This window comes from Onychomys torridus, chromosome 19, assembly GCF_903995425.1.
Source record: "Onychomys torridus chromosome 19, mOncTor1.1, whole genome shotgun sequence".
NCBI classification, from domain to species: domain Eukaryota; kingdom Metazoa; phylum Chordata; class Mammalia; order Rodentia; family Cricetidae; genus Onychomys; species Onychomys torridus.
This window is the reverse complement of record NC_050461.1, coordinates 40,047,800-40,056,475: the sequence shown is the minus strand read 5'-3', so window position 1 is coordinate 40,056,475 and position 8,676 is coordinate 40,047,800.

Sequence of the window (8,676 nt, the reverse complement as noted above, 5' to 3'; positions counted from 1 at the left end):
TTGAGTGCATTTGTCCTCCTTTTTTTTCTGAGAGTGCCATGTTTTTTACTTTAGCTTAAGCTCCTGGTACCAAGGGACTTTCTTTTCCTCTTCCTTTAAAAAATAAATTTCAGTTCGGTCCTCAGCTCCGACAAAATAAATAAATAAAATTCGTTAGTAGAAATTGCAAGTAAGTAAAAAACATCACACAACACAATTAACCAGACCCAAAGTCTATACAACTCAATGACACTTTATGCAGTTAGAATAGGCATTTGGGGGAATGTCACATTAAATTCTACACTTGCAGTATCGGATATATTTTATGCCCTTATCCACCACCCAACCCCCACCCAAAATCCACGACAGAGTTAGAACTAGAAAAACAATTAGTTTTATATCCTCTTTCATAACTTGTGTTCATCATCTGAATTCAATACTTTCCTTACCCCCTTCTATTCGGCCTTTCTTCTTCTCTTTTCATGTGATACTGTACCCACATGCGTGTGTGTTTACATATATATATTTGGATAGATTCCACATATGAGAGAGAATAAGTTTTGTTTCTGAGACTCTGTGACAGTGCTTCTTTCGAATTAACTTCATTTTTTAAAGAGATGATCATTGAGGTGCTGAACTATAGATACATATAACCATCATACAGAGTATGGTGTCTTTTTTGTTTTGGGGTTTGTGGTTGTGGTTGTTGTTTGCTTGTTTGTAGGTGTTGCTGTTTTGACATTACCACCCTTCTTCTGATGGTTAGCGGTCGTGTTCATTGTCTTTGATGAAATTTCCCATTTAGAGAAGAGTGGGGTGTGGACAGGTGGCATTTGAAGTGTTAGCCATGGTTGATTTGAGGCAAGAAGAATCAAGTTTAAAACAGAAAATAAGCCCAGCATTTGCTTAATAATTCACTGTTTGCTGCAGTAGACTCTTATCTGGCCACCCACATTCATCTGCTTGCTGACGTGGCTTCTGCTTCAGTTGCAGAAGCTATTTTCTGCACCTTTTGTGTCTTTAGAGGAACCGAGTGGGCCTACTTGCTTGTAATGATTCATATCTTAAAGGGCACAGGGTGTCCTGAAGTTCTGCTTCAGGGATGCAGTGAGGTGGCAAGGGGTCAGGGAGGAGGGAGTGAAATCCCTTTAAATATTTGTAAGAAGCAGTCCAGGAACAAGGCACACTTTGAAAGTTGGGGTGTGATTCTTTAGTACTTTTTGCAAAAGTCTTGGAACTGTCTTGGCAGCAATACAGACAGTGTTGTTGCTGTTATGGTCTTAAATAGCAAATATACAGTGTCCATCTGTGGGTATGATAGTTATTTTCTTTTAAGACGATGTTTTGTGTTGTAGCCCAGATTGACTATTAGTATTTAGTCACCCTCTTGCCTCAGCTTCCTGACTCCTGGGATGGCTGGCCTGCAACACCACACCAAGGTGTATAGTCGTATTTTTTTGTTGTTGTTGGCCTCTTATGCGTAGAGCCATACCATCTCAGATGATTAATTCATATATTCAGGTTAAGTAGTTTGATCTTCCTTGCATTGTTTTAGATTAGATTGGGATCAATATGAATTCAAAGCCCAACAGAGTTCTTTTCTCCACTCCACACTAGCCTCTATGAAGGCTTTAGATTTTTTTCTTTCTTGGTGTTGGATTCCTAGTTAAGAAATTAGTTTTAGCACAGAACATAGCAGCTGAAAAGAGGGCTTTTTATGAGGTTATCTGAGAATATGAAGTTGAGCCGATGACTCTCCATAGACACTCTGCAGGAACTGTCTGAAGCCAGAAGGTATGGCAGCCTGGACTGCAGTGCCTCAGCTTTACATCCAGTGCTTTATATTTTGGTTTGATTTGATGTTGCTCATATTGTGTAGATGTGCAGGCATGCTTGTGCATGCATGCATGTGGAGACATGCTTTGGGTGTCCTTCCTTAGGCAGTATCCATCTTAGTTTGTGAGACAGTCTCTCCCTGGTTTGGAATTCACCTAGCAAGATAGGCTGGCTGGTGAGCCCTGGGTTCCACCTTTCCCCACCTCCCCAGTACTGGGCTTACAAATGTGGACCACTTTGGACTGGGGATGGATCTTAGGTCCTTATACTTGCCAGACAAGCACATTATCAACTAAACTATCTCCCTAGCCTCAGAATATCAAGTTTTTTATTATAGCATTGGTTTTTTTTTTTTTTTTAAATTGCTTGTGCTCTGTTACAAGTAATTCCCTCTTAATACAAGTATTCATCCAAAGGTTTATATTGTATTAAAACAAATGATTTTTTTTAAATTAAAAAGTGATAGGTTATTTTTTTTTTTTGAGAGAGAGAGAGATGTGATCCCAAATTTTATTTCTTGAGCCCAGGCAGTTCCTCTGGGTGAAGAATAAGCGAGCACATAAAGTTAACTGTGAGCATCAATATCTTAAATGTTCTTTTGTTCATCCTTCAGATTGCAAGAAGTGCATGAGCTTCAGTGGAGACACTTGGGAAGCAAAGATGCTTGTGATGCAGTTTATTGATATGAGGATAGCAGGTTAATAGTCACATTTATTATTCTCTCCTATCAGTTTTACATGTAACTTGAAGAGCAGTTTGAATCTGCAGTGAACCCCTAAACACACTTTCCGGACCTGGTGGGTGTAGTCCATTTCCATAGAAGTATGCTGTGTAGCTTTTGACTGTTTTGATTTTCATGGTAGGCCCATCTGAGAGAACTAGTTTTCTTGCCGAGTTGTGAAGTTCTTAGTAATCCTTATAGGAATAACTTTTATAGTATGATGGGAAAAGGTGTCACTGGAAATGTAAAACCACAAGTATGAAGTTACAAATGTTTTATGATAGTTGGTGAGAAGCACCATGGTAGAATCAAAGTCAGTCTTAGGTGTCTTGACTACATCCTCCGTGATGTCCACACTGCAGCCCACTTGGGAAAATATGGCTCTGTTTCCTCTGACATTCTAACATGTCAATTTAGACTGCAAGCATGTCCGTCAAAGTGCTGCTGTTGTAGTGATGTGACTTTCCCAAAGTTGTTCCAGTTATTTGGTTCCACAAGATACACAGTACTCTCCTCCTATCAGTCACGTGCCCATCTTAAGAAAGACCAAAGGTGGTATTGAGATTTTTGCTAACAGCCACAATTTCATGTAGATGTAACCGTCTTGTTAAATAAGAAACACAGAACCAATTGCAGAGTTAAAAACCAGAGCAAGAGCGGAAAACCTTACCCTTCACTGCTTCTGCTGCCTTTCCTCTCCGCAAGAGACCTACTTCTGTGTGTCCTATCTTTTTTATAGACTTTCTGTTCTGTTTTCTCAATGGTTGTAAACCCAGCCACATGACCTCCTCGTCACTGCCTGTTTGAACAGACCTCCAGGTCTTCTATGGTTGGTATTGAGATTAAAGGTGTGTGTCTGCCATGCTGGCTGTGTCCTTGAACACACAGAGATCTACCTAGCTCTGCCTCCCAAGTGCTGGGATTAAAGGCGTGCACCACTACCACCCAGCTTCTGCTCTGGCTTGCTCTGACCTCAAAGCAACTTTATTAACATACAAATAAAATCACATTTCAATACAAATAAAATATCACTATACTTTTGCATAATTTAGCTTCCAGGAAAGTACCTTATTAAAGTCATCTCATGGAAATCTGTGTTCATTCGGACTTTGACGCTGGTCATACTGTTTTCAAGAGTTCCTCTCTCTATCACCCCGTACCTTCTGACCTTGTTGCTCTCTGAGCAGTGTTTCATCAGTTGAACCATAGCAGGTGGTGGGGACACGGGACACCTACATTTAAGCAGTTATGATCCAGTGTGTGTGTGTGTGTGTGTGTGTGTGTGTGTGTGTGTGTGTGTGTGTGTGTTGTTTCTTCTCTAGATAGGACCTCTTGTAGCCCAAGCTTCCCTATGTAGCAAAGGATGACCTTGAACTGCTGACCCTCCTGCCTCCTGAGTGCTGGAATTACATAGTGAAGGACACTATGCTTAAGCTCATGTCTGTCTGTCTGTCTGTCTGTCTGTCTGTCTGTCTTTCTTTCTTTCTCTCTTTCTTTCTCGCTTTCTCTCCCTCCCTCCCTTCTTTTCTTTTCTTTTCTTTTCTTTTCTGTTTCCCTCCCCCTCTCTCTTTCTCTCTCTTTTTCTTTTTTCCTTTTTCTTTTCTTTTTTTCTTTTCTTTCTTGACAGAGTTTCTTTGTGTAGCTTTGGAGCCTGTCCTGGAACTCTTATCGACCAGGCTGGCCTCAAACTCACAGAGACCCACCTGTCTCTGCCAGCTCATAGGTTTTCAAAAAATATTTTATTAATGATCCATAGCAACAGGAAAGTCCATATACTTGTTTATAAGTACAGCGCCACCCAATTCTCCAAAACAATAACAACAGCACACGATGTCTAAGAAACCATTTTGATTTTAAGCAATATCTTACCAGTAAAATATCAGGGCAAAGAGGCTGAGCTTGTCACCTGCTGTCCTTTTCCTACGTGGGATGTGGTTATCTCGTGATGGCCGCTCGACCTTTGCTACCACTAAACTAAGGATTAATTTCCTAAGGTAAACTGTTTTCTGAGATACTATCTTTCCCAGCCAAGAGCAAACTGGTAGCGTAGGTCTCCACCCCTGAACAGGGCCAGCCTGCCTGTCTTGCTGCCTATCTTACCCTCTCTTTCATGCTGTGTCACTTCCTTGGCTCAGGTTTCCTTTACACACACACACACACACACACACACACCACACACGGCCTGAAACGGCCACATGGAAAAGAATACCCTTTCAATATCTCCATCTTCTAAGAAGTGCCACTGTCAGGCAGGATGGTGTGTGGCATTCCTGACAAAAAGCCACCTTTTGGCTCTTACACTATCCACAGGAACCCCTAAGGCCATATGCTCTAAATTTTATCCTCAGTGCACTGAAAACACCAGGGGACATTTTAAATGTGAATGTGAAACTGTGCTTAGAATATCGAGTCCTTTGTTGGCAGTGGGTGCCAAAAATGACTTTGTGTGGGTTTGGTTGCCATAAAAAGAAATCCCAGTGAATAAAATGATAACGAGCTGTTTTCTTTTCATATAAGAATTGCTCTGCTATTGAATTTTTTAGCATATTAATCGATTGGGGAAAACTGGTATTTATATTAAATGTGCTTTTTGAAATTATGAAAAATGGATATATATGATCATAAAGAAATAATTGAGCTGTAACTAATGAAGTTGCTATAGAGCTTTGTGGCTTTGAGCAGACCTATATCATAAAGGTTAAGCTAAAATCCTAATATATGCAATGATACATTTGGTAATTTTTGTTGTTGTTGTTTTGTTTTTTGTTTTTTGTTTTTTGTTTTTTTGAGACAGGGTTTCTCTGTGTAGCTTTGCGCCTTTCCTGGAACTCACTTGGTAGCCCAGGCTGGCCTCGAACTCACAGAGATCCACATGCCTCTGCCTCCCGAGTGCTGGGATTACAGGCATGTGCCACCACTGCCCAGCTACATTTGGTAATTTGAAATAATATTAGGTCAAGAAATATTTTCTTCTGCTTAATGATACATTTGATGTACATTTTCTTGCTATTATAATCTCCTCCCTAATATACTCCCCTATAATAAAATGTTTCCTCATTTATGACCATCATCATACATTTTAGTAATAAAATACAAAACAATAAATTTATTTATTTATTTTAGAAAATCAAATCTCTTAGTAAAATACCAGTTAAGAATAACAACAAGGGTTGGGGATTTAGCTCAGTGGTAGAGAGAGCGCTTACTACGGAAGGCCCTGGGTTTGATCCTCAGCTCAAAAAAAAAAAAAGAATAACAGCAAAAGACATGTCTTTATCAATTGCTGGATTGAACTCTGAAAGCCTTGTGTTTTTTTTAGAGTGAATTCCTTTCCTTGGCTTAAGTGAGGAAGAACAGCACAGAAACTTTTGAGTATACCCAGAGCCTGCTTGGGTGTAAAGGAAAAAGCTCAACCACATGTGGTCAACGGCCAGTGATGCACATCATTTTGATGACAGTTGATTTTCATGTCCAAGAAAAAGCAGCTCAAGACAAGCAGTTCATAAAACCCTCCATGTCTGTAATATCCATCAGTGTGATCCTGAAATTCCCTGAAGGACCAGTACTGCTTGCTGTCTTACCTTTCCCAGTCTCAGAAACTTCCAGTGACTTATAAGCAGCAGTGGGATACTGCTGGGGAGGACAATGGAAACATGTATAAAATCATATCATCATATGGAAAGGGTTGACATGGAACAGGACTTCTTCCTAACTCCATAGGTCTCTCTTTCTCTCCCTCCCTCCCTCTCTCTCCCTCCCTCCCTCTCTCTCCCTCCCTCCCTCTCTCCTTCCCTCCCTCCCTCCCCCCTCCCTCCCCCTCTTCTCTCTGTGTGTTTGTAGGGTATATGACCTCCTGTGCTTTGCTTTTTACATGGCTGCTGGGGGACTGAACTCATGCTCTCATGCTTGCCAGACACTTTCTTCCTTACTGAGTTATCTCCTGAGCTCCCTCCTTTGTCACGCTCTCAAGCATTTTACGGAAATGAGGTTGATGGCGCCTTTAGAAGAATGTGGATTAGAGCGTCCTTGTGCTGGGAGGTCCACTCTTCCTGAAGGACCTGGGAATTGGAAGGAAGGTCTGGGAAACGGTGTTTCTGGGTGAAATAGTGGGGCATCCCAAGGAGCTTATCCAGAAAGTCTGCTGTTGAATTGTATAGGACACTTTCTCTCCACTTTTTGAAGTCTGTTTTCAGAATAGGCTTGGTTTTTGATAGGAGTTTTATTTGGTTTTTCGGGTGTTTTGTCCTCGGTAAGGATGAGGCTAGTCACTCGTATAATAGTTTTAATTGGTTGCTGTAAAACGAAATGGTAGCTGTCTGATTTAGAAAGGTAAGTACCTCATTGTCAAATGAAAACATGAGTACATTATAGTCTTTTCTTTCCATAAAAATCTGTCCTTACTTCACTTGAAGTTTCTGTTATAGCAAAATTACATATTGTATGTCATCCAAAGAACGGGCAGTGATAAATGCTAATTTTCACTTCTGGGGTTGATATTTTCCTTTAATGATCTTCAAAGAACAAAGGAGGGCGATTTGTCTTGAAGGTTTCCAATGTTCTCATAAGGCACTGCCTAAGTCATGCTTAGAACACTTTAAATTATGGACATTTCCCCCAAGGAGTCACATTTGTGGCTATTTTCTTTATCTCCAACCTGCAAAGGTCAGATATTTTCTTCGAGAACCTTTGAAGCTTGAGGGTTTGAAATAGTGACAGTGATTGAAACTTTGGAGTTACATGAAAATACTTAGGGAAAAAGATGGAAGCTGGGGTGATGAGACTTAATGGCAAGTGCATATGAGACTCGTCGTGCTCAGCTGGCCAAGCTTGAGTTGGATTCTGGTACCTGCTCTCCGTCTCTCGATGTCTTCCTCCTCTGTGCAGTGGATGTAATAATTCTATAGTCTAGAAGTGTCATAGATACCAAGTGAGATAACATATATGAAATCTTTTGAGTTTTACCTGTGTTGGTGTGGAACAAATGCCTAGTGATTACAGCTACTGTTGTCATGACAGCTTGACTTTTCCTCACCTGAAGTGCTCAGGACCACTACAAAGTGTTAGCTTTTTTAGAAATCCTGGAATATTTGAACACACACACACACACACACACACACACACACACACACAGACACACACACAGAGAGAGAGAGAGAGAGAGAGAGAGAGAGAGAGAGAGAGAGGGAAGGAGGGAGGGAGAGAGCGCTGTCTGGGAATTCAAGTGTAAATTCATTTATATTTCACATATGAATTATACATATGGCTTGAAGATAATTTTATATAATATTTTTAGTGTATCTGCCTTTGAGTGCAACTTATCACATGAGGCCAGGAATGAAAATTTTTACCCCTTGGCATTGTGTTGGTGCCCAGAAGGTTCCATATTTTGGAGTGTTTTGAGTTTCAGATTTTTTTCAAGCAGCGTTTAAGCAGTGTTAGCATTGGGGCTGTAGTCACCGATCAATGTAAATATAAAATATTAAACCTGGGAAGTAAGTTGGAAATTATTTCAAGCTCTGAATCCCAATTGAGGATGTGCATACTTCTTCATGAATCACAGGCAAATTCTACTTACATTTTAGAGGGTGATGCATGCCCCTCGAAGTCCCAAATAGGCTGTAGCTACAGGAGTCTTTAACTATTGAACTGTACACAGAATCTCACCACTTTAGGGGCAATATCATGCATTTTTATTATTCTCATGCCTGGAATTGATTGAAGTAAATTTTAATTGGAATACTTTGAGGCCATCACTTTTCTTTAAAATTAGGAAAATCACTGTGAGAGGACAAAGGTCAATTCAATGTAAAACTTCCCAACAAATCAACATTAATATGTGTGTGGTTTAGTTCCTATACAGGTGATTTGAAGATCTATTTATTGTAAGCATAAGGCTTACTACTCTAGGATAGCGCATCATAAAATAATCTTTATTGTTGTTTTAGGGCACATAGCATCCTTAGACTCTCTTCCTTAGTGCACTGAACATTATCTTTGTATAATAATGCTGGAGTTTGATGGGTAGTATTTCCTAATGGTGTTTGTTTTGTGTACAGGACGCGTCAGGACAATCATGCCCATGAAAACTCTAAACTGTTCAGGTAACTTCTTCATTTCTAAATGACCCTTTAAACTGTCCT